The sequence below is a fragment of the Marmota monax genome, unplaced genomic scaffold, assembly GCF_021218885.2.
Source record: "Marmota monax isolate L192 unplaced genomic scaffold, Marmota_monax_Labrador192_F-V1.1 WCK01_AAM20220418_F8-fsc00031, whole genome shotgun sequence".
NCBI lineage: Eukaryota > Metazoa > Chordata > Mammalia > Rodentia > Sciuridae > Marmota > Marmota monax.
The window spans coordinates 18,277,205-18,294,556 of record NW_026695197.1 but is presented as its reverse complement, the minus strand read 5'-3'; the positions used below and the strand labels follow the sequence as shown (position 1 = coordinate 18,294,556).

Below are 17,352 nucleotides of genomic sequence, written 5' to 3'. Positions count from 1 at the left end.
GAATGTGATGTGGCGCCCCAGCCCTGGCCCTAGCCCATCCCAGGAGAAGGCCGGCTCTCACCATGACGCCCTCCCCGGCGCCCACAGCCTAGTCTTTAGGCCTCACTTCCACCCCTATCTGCGAGGACAGAACTTTGCTTCTTTTAACCTCCGAGGGTTGAAGAAGTTCTAAACCCTAAACGACATTATTAATACCAGGAAAGACGGCGGCAGTAAAGATGACTGTGCGTTGATTTGGCCGAGTCCTTTCAAACGCGCCACACCCAGCCAGGCTGAATCCTGCCACCGCTCCATGGTTTCCTGTGCACAGGCATCCGTGACATACAGACCCAGGGGACGCCTCCTGAGCCCTAAGGGGTGCGGCTCCCACCTGGCACACACCACCGGTCCTCCGGCCACGGAGTTCCCAGGGGTGACAGGGACAGCAGAGAACTCTGGAGGGATCATTTACGAACTGCCGGTTCACCTGCAGGCTGGACAGGGGCTGTAGCCCGGGGACTCGGCCAGCCTGGCAGTGGCCCAACCATTTCTGGGCCCCCCCGTTTGCCACTGTGCCCTGCTCTGCAGCAGCCAGCCCTCCAGGACAAGAAGCCTGAGACACTGGGCAGTGTCACCTTCTCCCCTTCCCTGGGAGCGGGGCAGCAGGAGCGGCAGGCCTGGCTTCCGCAGGGCTGCGGGGCCCCGGGGCCCACTGACTGCTGTCCCCAGCACTGCCAGGCCCTCCTGTCCACTCCTCCCAGGGCCCTCTGCCGGCACCCAGCCTCCAACTGTTCACAGTGGCAAGCATGGCGTGTCTCGGGGATGACAGTGGCCGGCCCTGCGACAGCCTCCCGCCAGTCATTGATGTACTCCTGCCCTTGGCCCGCTGCCCAAGCTGCTCTGCGGACCCAGCCACCGCATCTGCTCCGGCATGGGAGGGCACTTCCTGGGGAAGACCGTGCCTGGCCGCTGGGGGGACTCTGATCATTTATTCCCTGGTTCCAGGTTAAATAGGACCCAGGTGAGAACTGCACCTGAAGCCCACAGATAGGACAGCCATGTTTCAATGGCAAGCGTGTGGCCTGGGGATCCAAGGGGCTAGTGGGCCCTTGTGTAGTGTAGCCTCAGTTTCCACGTCTGTCAAGTAGGTTTGCAGGGCCCCGCCCACCTCTCAGGCTTGCAGCCAGGAGCCAATAGGCCCAAGAGAGTCATCAATAAGCATAAGACAACACAGCCTCAAAAGGCAACCGCAGGAGGCTAAGCCTCCGCTGCACCTGCCTCCCTCCTGCCACTCATCACAGACATAGACCCCATCTCAGCCACGAGGACGCTGAGGCCAGAGAGACTCGGACACCAAGGCCACACAGCAGGTACAGGCCCATGAGGTGGCATGGCAGGAGACTCTGCCCTGTTAGGACAATGGTAACAGCAAGGCCATCGGACGGGCACCTGAGCAGGTCTGGACAGTAGAACAGGGGGCCAGACAGTCGGTGGGCAGAGAGACGGAAGAGGAACTGACGCTAGACCTGGGGCTGCAGGAGAACGCAGGGCCAGGGCCTTGCTCCGTTTCTGAGTTCCACCTGTTTCTGTCCACAGGCCCCTGACCACATGCCCATGATGCCGTGTCTGACTCCGACTCGCATTCTGGGGTGACTGTCCGCGTTTCCCGGGGACAGGACTGAAATTCACACTAAGGTGTAAATGACTAACACAGTGGGTTTCAGAGGGAAAGGGGTGGCAGAAGCCAATGGAAACCAGAGGTGACACAGAGGGGAGGTAGGAAGCCATCTGGAAGGAGACACCCGTCTTTCCCAATTTGGGTACTGCCAGCAGTGCTGGTCACTCCCTCCTGGGTCTCCAGTAATTCTAGTGATTTGGCCATGAACTGTGGCCTTGGGCATGTCCCTGCTTTGGGCCACCCTGGTCTCCAGCTCTGTAGAAACTGGGCACTGGACGATTTCGCTCTGAGGCCCTCTCCAGTTCCAAGCCTTCTTATTCTGACACATCTGCTCACTTCCCTCCCGGCCCCTGGGCAGGCCTGCGGCTCCACAGCACTGCCCACGGCCACGGCTTCCCTGGCTGGACGCCAGCCCTCTCCGCCCCTTCTGGCACCCACTGTGGCCTCCGAGCAGCAGCTGTGAGTGGATTCCAGACTAAATATGGAGCCCCCAGGCCCAGGCTGCTCCCCACCTGCAGGCCCAGGGTCCCAGGCCTCTGCAGCCAGGCCCGTCCACGCCCTGGGCCACTTGAAACGCTGACTCAGGAACTCCCGGGCAAAGGCCGGACGCAGGTCAGGAGGCCCAGGGCAACAATGGACTTCCAGAGCCATCAGAAAAAACCGCAGCATAAGGCAAACGGGAGCAGGCTGCCAGCTCAATGGGCAGAGGAGGCTGGAAAACAGCGGAGTCCAGACGCGCAGCTTGACTTTCCAAAGAGGAACAGGGACAGAGGTTGAAAAATGAAAACGATGCCTCTGTGGGGCGGTCCTCCTCCTCCTCCTCCTCCTCCTCCTCTTCCTCAAGGCTGAGATGTACCATCGAGTTTTAAAGAAGGTCTGTGCAGCCAGGCACAGTGGTGCACACCTGTAATCCCAGTGACTCGGAGGCTGAGGCAGGAGGACCACGAATTCAAAGCCAGCCTCAGCAACAGCAAGGCACTAAGCAACTCAGTGAGGTGCTCTGTCTCTAAATAAAATACAAAATAGGGCTGGGGATGTGGCCAGTGGTGGGGTGCTCCTGAGTTCAATCCCCAGTACCCCCCCCTCCACCCTCCAAAAGAAGGCCCATGTGCCTTCAGTCCTTTATTCTCACACTAGCAGAGAAGTGCCCCAGGAGCAGCCAACTGCTGGTCACAGGTCCAGGGTGGAGCTGACACCAGGCTGCGCCCAGGCAGGGGTGGCCCAGCATGAACCACACCTCCCAACCCCACTGCAGCACACACACCTGGTGACGCTGACCCTGCTGTGGTGGGTTCAAGTGCGACCCCTAGAAAGACGTCCCTGTGAATGTGACCTTATTGGGAATTAGGGTCTTGGCAATGTAAGCAAGTTGGTCCTACTGGATTAGGGACTTCCCTGAGCCAGTGGCCATGAGTGTCCTTAGAAGAGGGAGAGCTGGACTTGGATACCCACATGGGACAGGCCATGTGAAGGTGGAGGCGGAGGTCGGAGCAAAGCTCTTTCCAGCCTGGACACTGAGGGTGGCCGCAGTCCCAGAGGCCAAGGCAGGCCGGGACACACGCCGCCTGGAGGGACTGGCTCCAGTGACGTCTTGGTTCCGGACTTCACCTCCCAGACGAGGAACGCGGTTCTGCTGTTCTGAGCCCCCAGGCTGGGGTGATTTGTGACCCTGGATGTGCCCTGGAGAGGCCCTTCCCTGGTCTTGGGCCAGAAGCCCCAGGCTCTGAGAGCCAAGGTTATGGGTCCCCAACCTCTGAGGGATCAAGGGAGATGGCAGCGGGCGGGGTGCACTCAGGGAAGGGAGGAAAGAGGAACAGTGCCCTTCCTGCCCGTAGCAGGGCTGAAAGTGGACAGAAACCACCCGAGCTTCGATGGAGTCCGTCTTTGCAGGTGTCCTGCACCCCTGGGGTGGGGGAGGGCAAAGAGATGGACAGTGATTCCAGGGAGATTCTCACCCAGGGCCGAGGCGTCCTGGCTTTAAATTTGCATCAAATGCAGGAAGGCTGGGGGGGGGGATGCTGGAGGCAAGGGACAGTGTAGAGGACAGAGGAGGCCAGGCAGGGGAGGCTGGGGCCTGCCCAAGCTGGAGGAAGGGGGCCAGGGAGAGAGGACGTGGGAGATCCAGCAGACTGGGCAGGCGGCATGATGACCAGGGCAGTGCTCATGGAGTGTCATGGAGCGCGCTGGGCACATGGGGCTGGGGAGAAAGGAGAAGCAGAATGTGAGTCCCAGGTTGTGGCTCGGGGGACTAGTTAGGTGACCAGGGGATGGGAATGAGGATCACCAGCTGCACTTAGGAGCCCATGGGCCAAGACGCCTGAGGTCCAGATGTCCCCAGGCAGTGGAGTGTACCTGGTCTAGGGCCAGAAGACAGGCCCGTGTGAGCACTCGGATGCCAGGAGGGACCACCTGAGGGGGCGGGGGGGAGGGGCTGGACTAGGACCCAAAGACCCCACCATCGACAGGCCACGGGGACAGGTGGCCGGGAAGGCTGGGAGCAGCGAGACCGGGGACAGGGCAAGTGAGCTCCGGGCCACAGGCAGGACAGCGGGAGCGTGGGGCCCTCAGGGAGAGGCCACCAGCAAAGGCCCTGGGTTTCAGGCTCCCTGCAAAGCAATGAGGTCCTGGGGGCTTGCTCAGGGGAGCCTCCCAGAGGGGACGGCCACCTTAGTCCACGAGAAGGGAGACGGAGGAGACGGACGTCCAGACGCTGTTCCTCCAGCCTCCCGCCACCACAAGCCTCCGGGTCCTCTCACCTCGGCCCCACAGACCCCAAGGACGCCCTTCAGGGAGATTCAGAGGAGAGGGTGGGCTGCCCCAGGTCCTCCTTTTTCCAGACGCGCTTAAAACAGACCAGAACTAAATCAGGCAGAAATTCGGTGAAATGCAAAAACATATGTACAGGATTTCCAAATGTTTTTTTTGTTGTTGTTTTTATGTAACCCGGACGCTAAGGGGGGGAAAAAACGAAGCCAAACTGTCTTAAATATGTCATAATCTTTGGGTGAAAAAGAAAACACGGCTGGAGTTTGCATTTGCACGTTCAGAGCTGAGGATGACCTAGACGTCCATCTCCTTGCACCTCGTGTTTTGCTGCTAAGAGCGAGGCCCCAGAAGGTGAGCAGGCTGGCCCAAGACGCACGGTCACTCGGCCACTCGGCGACACGGCCAGGCCTGGAGGACGCGGCTCCACGCCCTAGGGTGCCACCTGGATTCAGACGCCGTTCCCAAGGCCTGGGGTCCCACGTTAGTGGCTGGGAGGTTTCATCATATTGACAGCCGAGCCCTCGGTGGAGCCCTCGGTGGCTCTGGAGCCTGTTACTATTTTACTAAGTGACTCAGCTCAGTTTTCACTCACTCCAAGTGCCTGCGTATAAATTTGGATTTGGAATGTCCCCTGCAGGCCTGGTCCCCAGCCCAGGGTGCCGTTGGTGGTGGGGGATCTTTAAGAGGACTGGGGCTAGTGGGAGGTTCCAGGTCACTGGGAAGGTGCCCTTGAACAGGAGCCGGGCACCCTGATCCCGTCCTCCCTGCACCCCAGCCATAGGGGAGCTGTCTGCTTGGCCACGTGTTCCTGCCCTGATGCTGCCTCCCCTGAGGTCCCAAAGCAGCGGGGCCAGCCACAGACTGCGTGAGCCAGCTCTGTATGAGTTGATGGTCTCCAGTGTTCATTAGAGTGACGGAAGCCAACCTCCCAGGGACACAGGGGTGTGGGTCGCTCGGGTCACAGGGGTCACAGGTGTGCTGGGTGTTGTGCCCCCGGATATGCAGCTGGGGTGCAGGACAGTCCAAAGCCACCTGTGACCATCGCTGTGCCCACACTGTGAGTGCTGGGGGAGGGGCATCTTCCTGACCCTCTCCAGGACTCCGTAGGGGTCCACAGAGGCCCGGGAGCGCCCCAGGGTCCGCTTGTCCCCAGCCTCTGAGTTGGGAGGACAGTGTTTGGTATAAAGCTGAGAACCAAGGACTCACCTCCGAATTCAGACGCACTAGACAAAGCACGGGTCCACAGGACCATATCAGCAGGACCACAGACAATGCATGAAACCAAACTCACGAAGGAAGAAGTGGACCAGGCGGGGGAGCCCTAAAACGCCTTCTCAGTCACCAAAGAAGCGCAAAAAGGAAACCTTGAGACAATTTTACTCTATCAAATTGGGAAGGGAGGGAGGGACTGCTGGTTCCCAGGATGGGGACCCGCGTCCGTCTGCTGAGAGGAACGAAAACCTGGCGACCCGTCTAACGTGGGGCCGTTTGGCACAAGCACGTTTATTTTACATGTTTGAACATATGCATCACCGTGACTCCCCAGTCACATCCGGAAAAACAGGCGCAGAGCCCCCGCACGCCGTCCCCAGGACAGGCGAACCCTGGCCCCCGACCTTTCAGAGCAGGCCCTGGCTACCCCAGAAGCAGGAGTCCCCGAGGAGACATCTGCAGGTGGGTTTGGGCGTCTTGGGTGGACAGTCAGGGCGCTGAGGCAGGGCCAGCACTGAGGGTGGGCCAGGCGGGCATCAGTGATCGGAGGGGCTCTCGGTGTCCCGGGTGGCTGGCCAAGCCCACCCCTAGAGGTGGCGGGAGCCAAGCCCCTTAGCAGAGTCCCAGAGAACCCTCTAGGCGGGAGGTCTCACTTCTAGAATGATGCTGCCCCAACTAGGGACGGGATGAGAGTCCCACAGGTCCCCTCCACAGCTCCGCGTCCTGGAAGACGGCTCTGGAGGATGGACACCTGCCAAGCCCACAGGGGGGACAGGACTGGCGTGCTTCCCAGAGGGTCACCAGGGTGGGAAGGTGTGCCTGTCCCGCCGTTCCCAGGCCCCACCCCAGCCCCATAAAAGCCATGGTTCCCCCAGGTGGCCCCAGCAACGCCACACGCCAAGACTGGGGCGGCCTAGGCCAGGCGGGGACTTTCCTGAATGCCTCCAAGTGACGTCTCTGCTCTGCTCCCTGTGCAGCCCTTGAGAACGCGAAGGCACCGGCTCCAAACAGTGCGAAGGCTCCAAGACGCACGGCTTCCGTCCCATGTCACTCCCTCTGCGCCCCCAGCCCGGCCCACCTGCAGCTCCACCCTCCATGGAGAAGGCTGCAGGAGACAGAGGTGCCAGGAAGCAGAGGAGGTTCCCCAAGCAGGGGCCACTTCCAAACCCCCGGGGGCCTGCGGGGGGCGAAGAGCCTCTTACTCGTGGTCTGGGCCACGGTGATGCAGGGAAACGGCTGTGGAAACCCTCGGGCTGTGCGCTGAGGCTTCCCGCATTTTACTCTGATAACTGATACCTCCCTCCGTCAAGTATTGTTGCTACTGAGACAGAATAAAAACATAGATGGTTCCAGAAAGCCTGATTTGCAAGCAAAATGCTATCGAGTCAGGTTCCTGGCCTTGGAGACTATCAGAGATGGGGGAGCCAGGAGGGAACCGGAGTCTGCAGGGAGACACACCAAAGTGTCTGTAGGGGACTTCACCGAAGATCACCAGGGCAGTGTCACTCAGGGTGGGCCTGGGCAGGTCACCCTGTCAATGGGCGAGGTCTGTGGCTTCCAGATGGGGACCTTAGGAAAAACACAAACTCTTGGCCTCTGAACTGCACCTAGCCTGAGTCTGGGGCAGAGGAAGCTACACGTTGATAAGTTCCTTGGGGGATGGTGAGCGTCAGGGTCCACACCAGCTGGGAGAGCTGTCAGAAATGTGTTTATAAAGGTTCCAACCTCCAGTGCTGACAGTCCTTGGCAGAAAAGGCAGCAACACCCTGCCAGGAGAATGGTGTAAATACATGAGTGGTTAGAGTCGAGTGACAGGAAAAGGCTTCCCATCTTAAACTGCTCCTAATCAGGAGCCCAAACTCAGTCTTAAATCCCAAAAGGATGGCCATACACAGTTGTGTAGTTTGTGCACTGCACAAAGATATCCATGATGTGTTTGTTAAACCATGTGTCCTTAGGCAAAGCTGCAGCCACCTGGCCGGTGCGGGCGGTGGCGAGTGCTGCTTTCTTTAAAATTTATCCACAAGATAAGGGATGCCTGGTTCCTAATTCTCACCCAGGTGCTGCAGAGACCCGTAGAGGTCCAGCCTACAAAAAGGCCAGGATTATGAAAACGTTCATGTTTTCAGCAAAACTTCCACAAAAGGAGAATATTCAGGGCATGGCTCCTCCCGCCTCTTCCCGTCACTCCCCAACTTCATCCCCAGGCTGCTGTGGCTTGCCTTCCCCAGACACACATGCCCCTGTCCCTCCCCCACTGGGCATTGGGCAGCTGCTCCCTCCTCAGCCCTCCAAGCAGACTGCCCTCCCAGCATGCGCCTGGGCCCCAGAGGATGGGCCGGGCCAGCCAGGCGCTGCAGGCCCCCCCAGACCTGACGTCTTGTTGGAAGGTGATTAAAACACTAATTACCACGCAGCCAGCTCGCAGCAGAGGGCACACTGTTAATTACAAACCTAGCAAGCGCCTCTAAAAATAGTCCCGCTCCCTCCTGCCCGTCCAGGAATCCGAGGACAGCCAGGCTGCGCTCCTGCCTGCTGTGGCCACCCCAGCCCCCACACCTGGGAGAGGGGAGAGCGGGGTGCACGGCTTCCTGCAGCTCAGGAGAACCCCTCGGGTGGCCTCCATCCTTCCTGCCCTCCTGGAGGCCTGGGAGTCTCCTGGGGCCAATGCACTGCCGGTCCCTCTCACCAGCAGGGACAGTCGCCCAGGGCCAGGCCAGGGAGGCTCACCGGGCAGGTGTGAGAGTCCAGACGCGGGACAGCGTCTCCCTCCCAGGCATTGTCCTCTCTCTCCATCCCTTCTCCCATACCATGGCCGACGCGGGTGGAGGGTGGCCATGGGACCAGCCCTGGGCACGCAGAGGCGCTGGCTCTGAATGGCAGCATTGACGTGATGGGCGGTGCAGGTGACCAGAGCTAGCCACGCAGTCCGGAAGCCAGCCCTAGTCCCCGGAAGCCAGCTCTCAGGCCTGGGGGGTCTGCTGTGGAGACGACTTTCCTCTGGGTTCCCACGGTGTCCTCACCCTGCCCCGCGCCATGGCCTCCTGTCCCTTGCCACCCACTGGGCCTCTACCCTCGGGCCCCAGGACACTTCCTCAGTGACCCTCTGATGCCACCGGCTGTCTGTAAAGTCTGTAAAGAGCACGAGCCCAACTTCCTGCTCTGGGGTGGGTGTCCCCCAACCTGCACCCGGAGCCCAGCCTCCACTTCCTGAGACTGTCTGGCCATCTCTCCCCTCACAGCCTCTTAGAGGCCAAGTCCCACAAAAGGTCCTTCAGGGAGCACAGCAGTGACAGTCTCCCCCTCCACAAGGGCCCCTCCACCCACCTTCCAGCTCACCCCGTCTCCCGGGCCCCACATCCTCCTGGACACGAGGTCCACCCTGCCGCGGCCTCACGACCTCCCTTTGCTCAGGAGCCTCCGTCACTGAGTTCTAAACCCCTCCCTTTGCCACTGAACCATATCACTCCTGTGTGGGGACACATTCCATGTGTCACCTCCCCTCAGTGACACGGAATAGCACCTGCCCCGGGCCAGGTGTGTCAGTAGGGCTCAGTCACAACCTGCGGGATGGAGCCCTCTGCAGATGTCCAGTCCTGTGCATGAGGGGAACGGGCCACCGGCTGCCGGAGCCCAGGAGCACACGGGACGGGGACCCCTCCACCATTCTGTCATGGGAGAAAGCACCCCCCACACACAACTGCGCCACTCTATTCCTCGTCCCAGGAAGAAAGTGCCAGCGGCTAGAGGATTGCCAGGGAGAGCCTGCAGGGAGGGGACACCCTCCAAATCCAACCCAGGCCTGGGCAGCAGAAAAGAAGCGGACAGGGGAAGAAGGTTCTAGAAGGTGAGATGAGCCGGCTGAAGCCAAGCCAGCCCCGCGCATCAGACTTCCCCCAGCTGCTAATCGCCTGCCCAAGATGAGGGCAAGGACTGCCTGTGAAAACACAGGGGCGGGCCGCAGCGTGGGTCAAGGTGAGCCCCGCAGCTCGGGCTGGGTCGTGGGCCCCAGGGATCAGCTGACTCCCCTGAGTTTGCTTCTGGTGTCAAAACACAGGGGCATGGCGGCCTCACCTCCTCCTGCAGAGGGAGACCTCAGCAGGGACGTCGAAGGTCAGGGGGGAGAGGACGCACCCCCCCGCGAGGCTCTGGCAATGCACGGACCTTGGTCAGCCTAAGGCCACCCTGCAGAGGGACCCCAGCCCAGCCCAGCCAGGGGAGGGACCCAGCGGCCAGCCCTTTTCTTTCCCAGTCGACAGGCAGATGATGGATGGTGGACAGATGATGGACGGATGGGTGGACACTTCAGGGAGCCGCTGTCACCCAGAGACACCGCAGCTCCCCCGGGAAATTATCCAACCCGAGGATGCCCTACAGGGCGAGGGGCTCCAGAGGGTCGGGCCCACAGAAGCTTCATCTGGACTGAGAGCCAGAAATACAGGCGTGGGACGATGACATGGGTGTGGGGTTTGGTGGCACGCAGAGCCTTTGTGTGCTTCACATCCAGGGAACCAAGGAGGGACACACAGAGACCATCAGAGCAGAGAACAGAGTCCCTGGAGCCAGGGACGAGGACCAGGCTGGCGTGGGAGCCTTCCTGAGTGGCAGGGGTGCCCGTGACTGTGGGCCAGGTGGCAGGTGGTGCACGAGAGGTGGGTCACAGGATGTAGGAGGGAGAACCCAGAGCTACGTCTTAGTAGGAAACAGACGTACAAGAAAAAAGGCAAGTCAACAGGGGAAGGAGTCTTCCCAGCCTCTGGTGCTGGACAACTAGACGTCCACGGGCCAAGGGATGGACCGGAACCCCCTCCACCACACAGAAACGACTTCCAAGTGGGTCAGGGAGCTAAAGGAAGGGCTTTAAGACCATGAACTTTCTAGAAGAAAACATCAGAATTAGTTGTTGCGACCTTGGTGGTGTAACCGTTTCTCGGCTGTGACACCCAAGCACAAGCAGTTAAAGAACCAAGAGGCCACACGGGCTGGCGAACACCTGCATCCCAGCCTTGAAGGAGGCCGAGGCAGGAGGATCACAAGTTTGAAGCCAGCCTGGGCAACTCAAAATAAAGTTAAGAAAGGGGTGGGGCTGGGGTTGTGGCTCAATGGTGGAGCAATTGCCCGGCATGTCTGAGCCCCGTACTGAAAAAAAGCACTGAAATCCCAGTACTGAAAATAAGTACTGAATTCCTAGTACTGAAAATAAGTACTGAATTCCCAGTACTGAAAATAAGCACTGAATTCCTAGTACTGAAAATAAGCACTGGGTTCCCAGTACTGAAAATAAGCACTGAATTCCTAGTACTGAAAATAAGCACTGAATTCCCAGTACTGAAAATAAGTACTGAATTCCCAGTACTGAAAATAAGTAGGTTAGGAAAGATAATAACTCCATGGAAATTAAAAACATTTGTGTTTCAAAGTAAATCATCAAGAAAAGGAAAAGATGATCCATGGAAAGGAAGAAAATATTTGCAAATCACATATCTGATAGGCACTAGTATCCAGACTGTATTAGCCATAATATAATCCAGATTATATCAACAATAAAAAGACAGGCAACGAGATTTAATACTGGGCAAACAATCTGACAGGCATTTCTTCAGAGATATAGAAGGACTGGTTGCCTTGGATGAACAGATAAGCCTGAGTTCTTGTGTTTTTTTTTTTATTTGTTCTTCTTAGGCGTACGTGACAGGAGAGTGTATTCTGACATATTACACATACGTGGAGTATACATCATTCTAATCAGGACCCCATCTTGTGGATGTACGTGACATAGAGTCACACTGGCTGCTGGTCGTGTATTCATATATGAACACAGGAAAGTTATTATGTCGGATTCATTTCTACTCCATTCCCATTCCCCCTCCCTTCCCTTATGTGGCACGGGGGAACCTCGGAGTGAGGCTCGTGAAAGGAGCCAGTCACAGAACCCAGGGCGCTTAGCCACTGAGCCCCACCCCCAGCTGTCTTCATTAGAGACAGGGTCTCACTGAGTTGCTCAGGGCCTCACTAAGTGGCTGAGGCTGGCTTTGAACTCGAGGTCCTCCTGCCTCAGCCTCCCGAGCCACTGGGATTCAGAACGCATGGGTTTGAACGTTTAGAACAGTCAAATCCGTAGAGAATGCAGATCAGCGGTCACCTAGGCAGAGGGGCCAGGCCTCCACGGGGAGGGGGAAAGGCCAGTCGGAGCAGCCAGGCCCACCAGGGTCCTTTCGAGCTCTGTTTTCTTTGTGTCCCCCACAAACCTTGTCCTTGGGACACTGGGGAACCCTGTCCTACTTGGTCTTACTAAACAGGCGCACCCCAGCTGGCACAGGGGTCTGCAGAGGAGGGGACTTTCCCTTTGAGGTGGCTTTTCACCCCCTGGTCCCTGGTGACTGGGTGGCTGGAGCCTGCAGAGAAAGGACCGTGAAGGAGCATGGAGCCAGCACGGCCAGGCTGAGGGCCACGGGCACAGCTGGGGACCTCGGAGGGGGCACAGGGCCCGCCTCAGGAAAGGCTTCCCGGCACTAGTGCCAGCGCTTGGTCACCTGGCTCTGCATGGACGGGGAAATGCCCCACTGCGTGAGGAGCTGGCAGCTGGCCCGGGCAAAGCCAAAGGGCCACCTGTGCCCACTTCCCAGGTCAGCTGCGGCAGGGCCACACGCCCTGGGAGGGCAGGCCCTGGCTCTCCCTCTGTCCCTCCGAGGCAGGCAGCGCCCCTGGGTGCACGGTGACAGGGGCTGGCCTCCCAAGTTGGGACGGACCATCCATGGTGACCCCTCCCCTGTGAGGCCGGCTGCTCCACAGCATGGTGCCCGCCCAGGCCTGCGCCAGGGTCTAGGGTCGGCCAAACCCGAGATTCGGATTCAGCAGAGCAGCAGCTGGCCTCCGCCCTCACCTCAGCAGTGCGCCCTGCAGGGGACATGCATGTGGCTGCTGTCACTTGCCATGGGGGACACACACAGTTGTGTGCACAAAGCCTCCAGCATAAGGATGCAGGCCAGGCAGGGGACATTAGTGACAGCGTGACTGAGGGCAGGGACCATCCCAGGAGAGCAGAGCAGCCCAAGAAGCAGGGTCCCCAAAACCACTCGCCCCAGTGAGGCCTCCTGTGGGGACAGGGACTCACAAAATGACCCCTGGTGGCTGCACCAGCCCCTCAGCTCTGCGCAGTGTGATCCGAGGGCACGGGTCTAACACCACCAAAGGGGCAGGAGAAGAGCGAGAATCAACCCCACTAAAGCCAACAGTGTCCACAGAGAGGAAAGTTCTGCTAAGAGTCTCTCCCCAAGCAGCTCTGTGGGAACGGGAACACGTGGGGTTTGGAGCTGGTGGGACAAAACTGGACTTCTGGCTGTCACTCAGCTGTGACATCCTGGGGAGACTTCTGGCTGTCACTCAGCTGTGACATCCTGGGGACAGCTGTCAACGGGGCCAAAGTATTAATCACCTCACAGAAGGGTGCTAACGGCGCAGGAGAGGAGATGGGAAGGATGGGAGCCCGTGAATTCCACACACTCCACAGGAGCCGGCGCCTGGGCATGGGCCAGCCTCGAGGTGGCCTGTGGCCCTGCCCGCGGCCAGCTGCACCACCTCAGGATGGGGGGCCAGGACCTTCCCCCTACCCCAGGTCCTGCTCCCGGGGGTCCTGGCAGGCAGGTGGGATTCCTGCAAGGGAAGAACCAAGAGCCCTGCCTTCCACACCGTCCACGTCCTGCCTCATTTGGACCCTGGAGCAGCCCTCTGGGGCAGGCAGGTGACCAGCACCACCTCCACTATCCCACCAATTCCCATTTTAGAGAATCAGAGAGGGAGCGAGCCTTGGCTAGGTCACACAGGATGTCACTAGTGTGTCTAATAAAACAGATCACGTGGACTGAGCCTCTGGATCCCCTGGGGCAGGACAACCCCCTCACTTCCAGTGTGTGACCGATGCCCAGGAATACAGCGTGGTGACATTATGCCTGCTCCTGGACTAGGCTGAAGAAAACCTGGTAACCGTGGCTTTTGTGTTCTGGGGGAAGCCAGCCACCATATTGAAAGGAAGCCCAAGCCAACCACGTAGCCACACCACACAGAAAAGGATGGGGGTCCCTGACTGTCCTGAGCTCAGTCCCTGAGCTTAAAAATGCCAAATCCCCTTCTTTATCCACCTGGTCAACACCTCATTCTCCTTCTAGGACCATTTCCACTGTCCCCTTCAGGGTGACGCACAAACACCTCACCCCTGTAAAGTAGAATAATAGACTTAGGACAGTGGGTTCTGTTCTGGATTAGCCTAGGTCAGATCTTTCTACCACCTACTAGCTGTGCAACCTTGGGCATATTAATGAGCCTCTCTGAGCCTACTTCCTTGGTTATAAAATGAGGATTCATCTTTACCTCATAAAGCCACACAGGGACCTGGGTTCCTCCTCTCTACATTCCCACCATCTTTTTACTTCCACTCTTTTGGGCTCTGTGATGGTTAATCTTACTTGTCAATGTGGCGCACCACTTGGTCAAATTTATTTAGCTGTTGCTATGAAGGTATTTTCATATGCAATTAACATTTATAGTCAATTGACTTTTTACCATCCATAATGTGGGTGGTCCTCATCCGTGCAGCCAAAGGCCTCTGACAGCAAAGTCAGGTTTCTCAAAGAAGGAAATTTGCTTCAAGACTGAAACAGACCGGAGCCTGGTGTCGCACGCCCATAATCCCAGTGACTGGAGACGCTGAGGCAGGAGGACTGAGAGTTCTAAACCGGCCTCAGCACCTTAGCGAGGCTCTAAGCAAGTTGGTGAAACCCTGCCTCGAAATAAAAAATACAAAAGGGCTGGGGATGGTCAAGCCCTCTGGGTTCAATCCCTGATACCAAAAAAAGAAAGAAAGTCTAAGACACAGAAATCCTGCCTGCAGCCCGGCAGAGCTCAGATTCAAGGCGGCAACATCAACCTTCACCCAAACCCCAGCCCGCCCGCCCTGCGGCAGCTCTGGGACTTGCCAACCCTGCGGTCACGTGAGCCAGCTCCTCCCGGCCTCTCTCCCACTCCTGTGCCGGGCCTCCATTTCTCTGGAGACTGCATCTAGTCCAGGCCCTTTGAGACCAGGAGTCAAGTGTGATTTGCCTTCTTGACGGCTCCGTCTGCAGAGTCCAGCTCAGAACAAAAGACAGAAGCCACACAGACATCCAGAAATAGGGGGTGGGAGAGGAAATGATCACACGGCCCGTGGGGCAGAATATCATACACCTGGGAAAAATGAGGAGGACCCCTGTGTGCTGATACAGAGGAACAGTATCTTACGGGGGAAAAGCAAGGAACGGAAGAACTCTTTGGTGTAAGAAAGGGGAACCTAGTATCTTCTTTGCAATGTCTGAAGAGACCCTGAAAGGAGAAACAAGACATTCTTATAAAAGTGTGACCTGCAGGCCACAGTGCAGCATGCCTGTGGTCCCAGCCACTCAGGAGGCTGAGATAAGAGGACTCCAAGTTTGAGGCCAGCTCAGCAACTTAACCAGACCTTGTGTCAAAATTTTAAAAAAGGGATGGGGAAGTAGCTCAGTGGTGAGGCACCCAGGGTTCAGTCCCCAGCACCACACACACACACACACACACACACACACACACACACGTGTGCGCACACATGCACGCACACACACATGCTCGCATACATGCACACAAGCTACCACATTGTGATACCTAACTGCGCTACCTAAGTGCTGTGTGGTGAGATCTTGTAAAGAGAGCTCTTGTCCTTTGCTGATATATACTGAATTATTTATGACTAAAATATGATGTCAGCAATTTTCCCCAAATAACCCATGAGGAAGGGAGGGAGAACTCATCTTACAGCTCTGTTGTTCTGTTCGGTCTGCTGTCTCACCGATCCTGGGTTCCAATCCATAGCGGTAGTATTGGTCTCTTTGAAGAGGAGAGATTGAGGGTCACAAAAGATAAGCAAAGGATAAGTAAGAAGTGAGACCAGGAGCCCAGCCCCTGCCTAGTCCTGCTGTGCCCCTCGGGTGCACCCCTGGTGACGAATCAGAATTGAAGTTTGTCCATTTGATGTTGCTATGGTAGATGATGGCATGAATCCCAGCTGAGAGTGTTACCTCTGTAACTAGCCCTCTCCCACCCGGCCCCTCCTTGTCAACGTCCCACCACCTCAACCCTGTCACACTGGGAACCCAGCTCCTGGCATGTGACCCTTCAGGGAACACACCACATTGAAACTACAGTGTTTTCTGGGCCACGGTCTCTTGTGTTCTCTTGCAGCAGCATCCGCTATGTGTCACGGTGCTGAGCCCTGCAGATAAGAGGGGACACAGAGGCAGGTCCTCAGGGACCACTGGGGCTCCGTGGCCCACCTTTATCACATGCGTGGCAGAGGCTGGAGTCGCCTGCCCAGCGTGGATTCTCCCACTCCCCTTACTAACAGGACCATGTGCTTAGATGAAAACTACATTTCCCAGCCTCCCTTGCAGATGGGGTGACCAATAAGAATCCATCCCAGTTCCCCCTTCTTGCCCAGAATGTGGGTGTGATGGTTACGACTCCAGCAACCATTATGGACAATGAGGCGACCCTGAGTAAAGTGGCCACATTCAGAGTATGGTGGAGCAAACAGAAAGCAGCAGCCTAAGTCCCTGGTCCTCGGAACCACCATACCCGCTCTGGCCAGCTTATTCCAGGTAGGAAAACCGTCTCTTATTTAAGCCCTCATTGTTTCTGGTGTCTGTTGGTAACTGTTACACTCAAGTGTGTGGTGACGCAAGAAAGTTCACAGGTGAGACGACTGGGTTCTGAGAGCCTTCTCCTGATCAGTGCGTTACTCTGCTTGAATGCACTAAAACCGGGTGGGTGTGGCCGGGGCGGGGGGTCGCTGGGCTGTGCCTTTGGGGTTTATGTTTCATCCCTAGTGAGTGGAGCGCTCTCTGCTTCCTGGTGCCATGTCCTGAGCTGCTTTCCTCCACCAGGCCCTTCCGCCATGATGGTCTGCCTGGCCTCAGGCCCCGGAGCAACAGGGACAGCGGTCTATGGACTGAGACCTCTGAAACTGTGAGCACCAGACAGACTTTTCCTCCTCTAAAACTGTTCTTGTCAGGTCTTTTGGTCACGGCGGCAAAAAGTGGACAAAATCAGCGACCCACACGCGTGGCTTTGTTCCTCTGAGGTGCCCACATGCTCTGCACAGCTCTGTGTTGGCATGAAGGGGCAGAGGCAACCGCTGTCCAGCAGCCTGGCCTGAAGGAGGAGGGCCTTCCAGACCTCTCAGTGGAATCCAAGAACAGATCCTGCAGCCTGGATGCCGGAAGGGACCGGAATGAGCCCTTGTAGCAGCCAAGCCAAGCTCAGAGCCCAGGTCCAGGAGGAAGGGGCTGTGTCTCCTGCTCAGATCCTGGGACAGGCTCTGGCCTGCTCACCTCCACACGCTGCTTCTCACACTCCAGGCCGGTCCCCAGCTCCCTCCAGCCTCCCCTCAGTCTGCACCCTCATATCCACCTAAGACCCCACCCCACACTCCCACCTCCAGGCCTGACCCAGAATGTTCCTTCTGCCAGAACCCACTCCTCTGCCCACCTCCCCTGAGGTCTGTGGTCTGCTCTCAACTCCCTCAGTCCTTCCACAAGGAGCCCTGGCTGACTCCCCAAGATGGACAGGCTCCCCAGGCACCCGCCACCAGGCCCCTGGGGCTCTGTTCCCTGCCTGTCCACTTCACTCTGTGTGAATGTCTCCTCCACTAGTCT

The 17,352-nt window shown here is 57.8% G+C and overlaps 1 protein-coding gene across 8 annotated transcripts in view; it reads right to left on the bottom strand.

Annotated features, from left to right (window-relative positions):
* The window catches only part of Ctif (cap binding complex dependent translation initiation factor), a 268,365-nt gene that overhangs the window by 226,684 nt on the left and 24,329 nt on the right, over positions 1-17,352 (bottom strand). The window contains exon 2 of one of the 8 annotated variants that reach the window (XM_046428328.2): positions 15,456-15,526. The exons of the other annotated variants lie outside the window; for them this stretch is intronic. The gene's annotated coding sequence lies outside the window, so the exon portion shown is untranslated. The remainder of the gene's footprint in view (positions 1-15,455; positions 15,527-17,352) is intronic. 8 annotated transcript variants of the gene reach the window in all.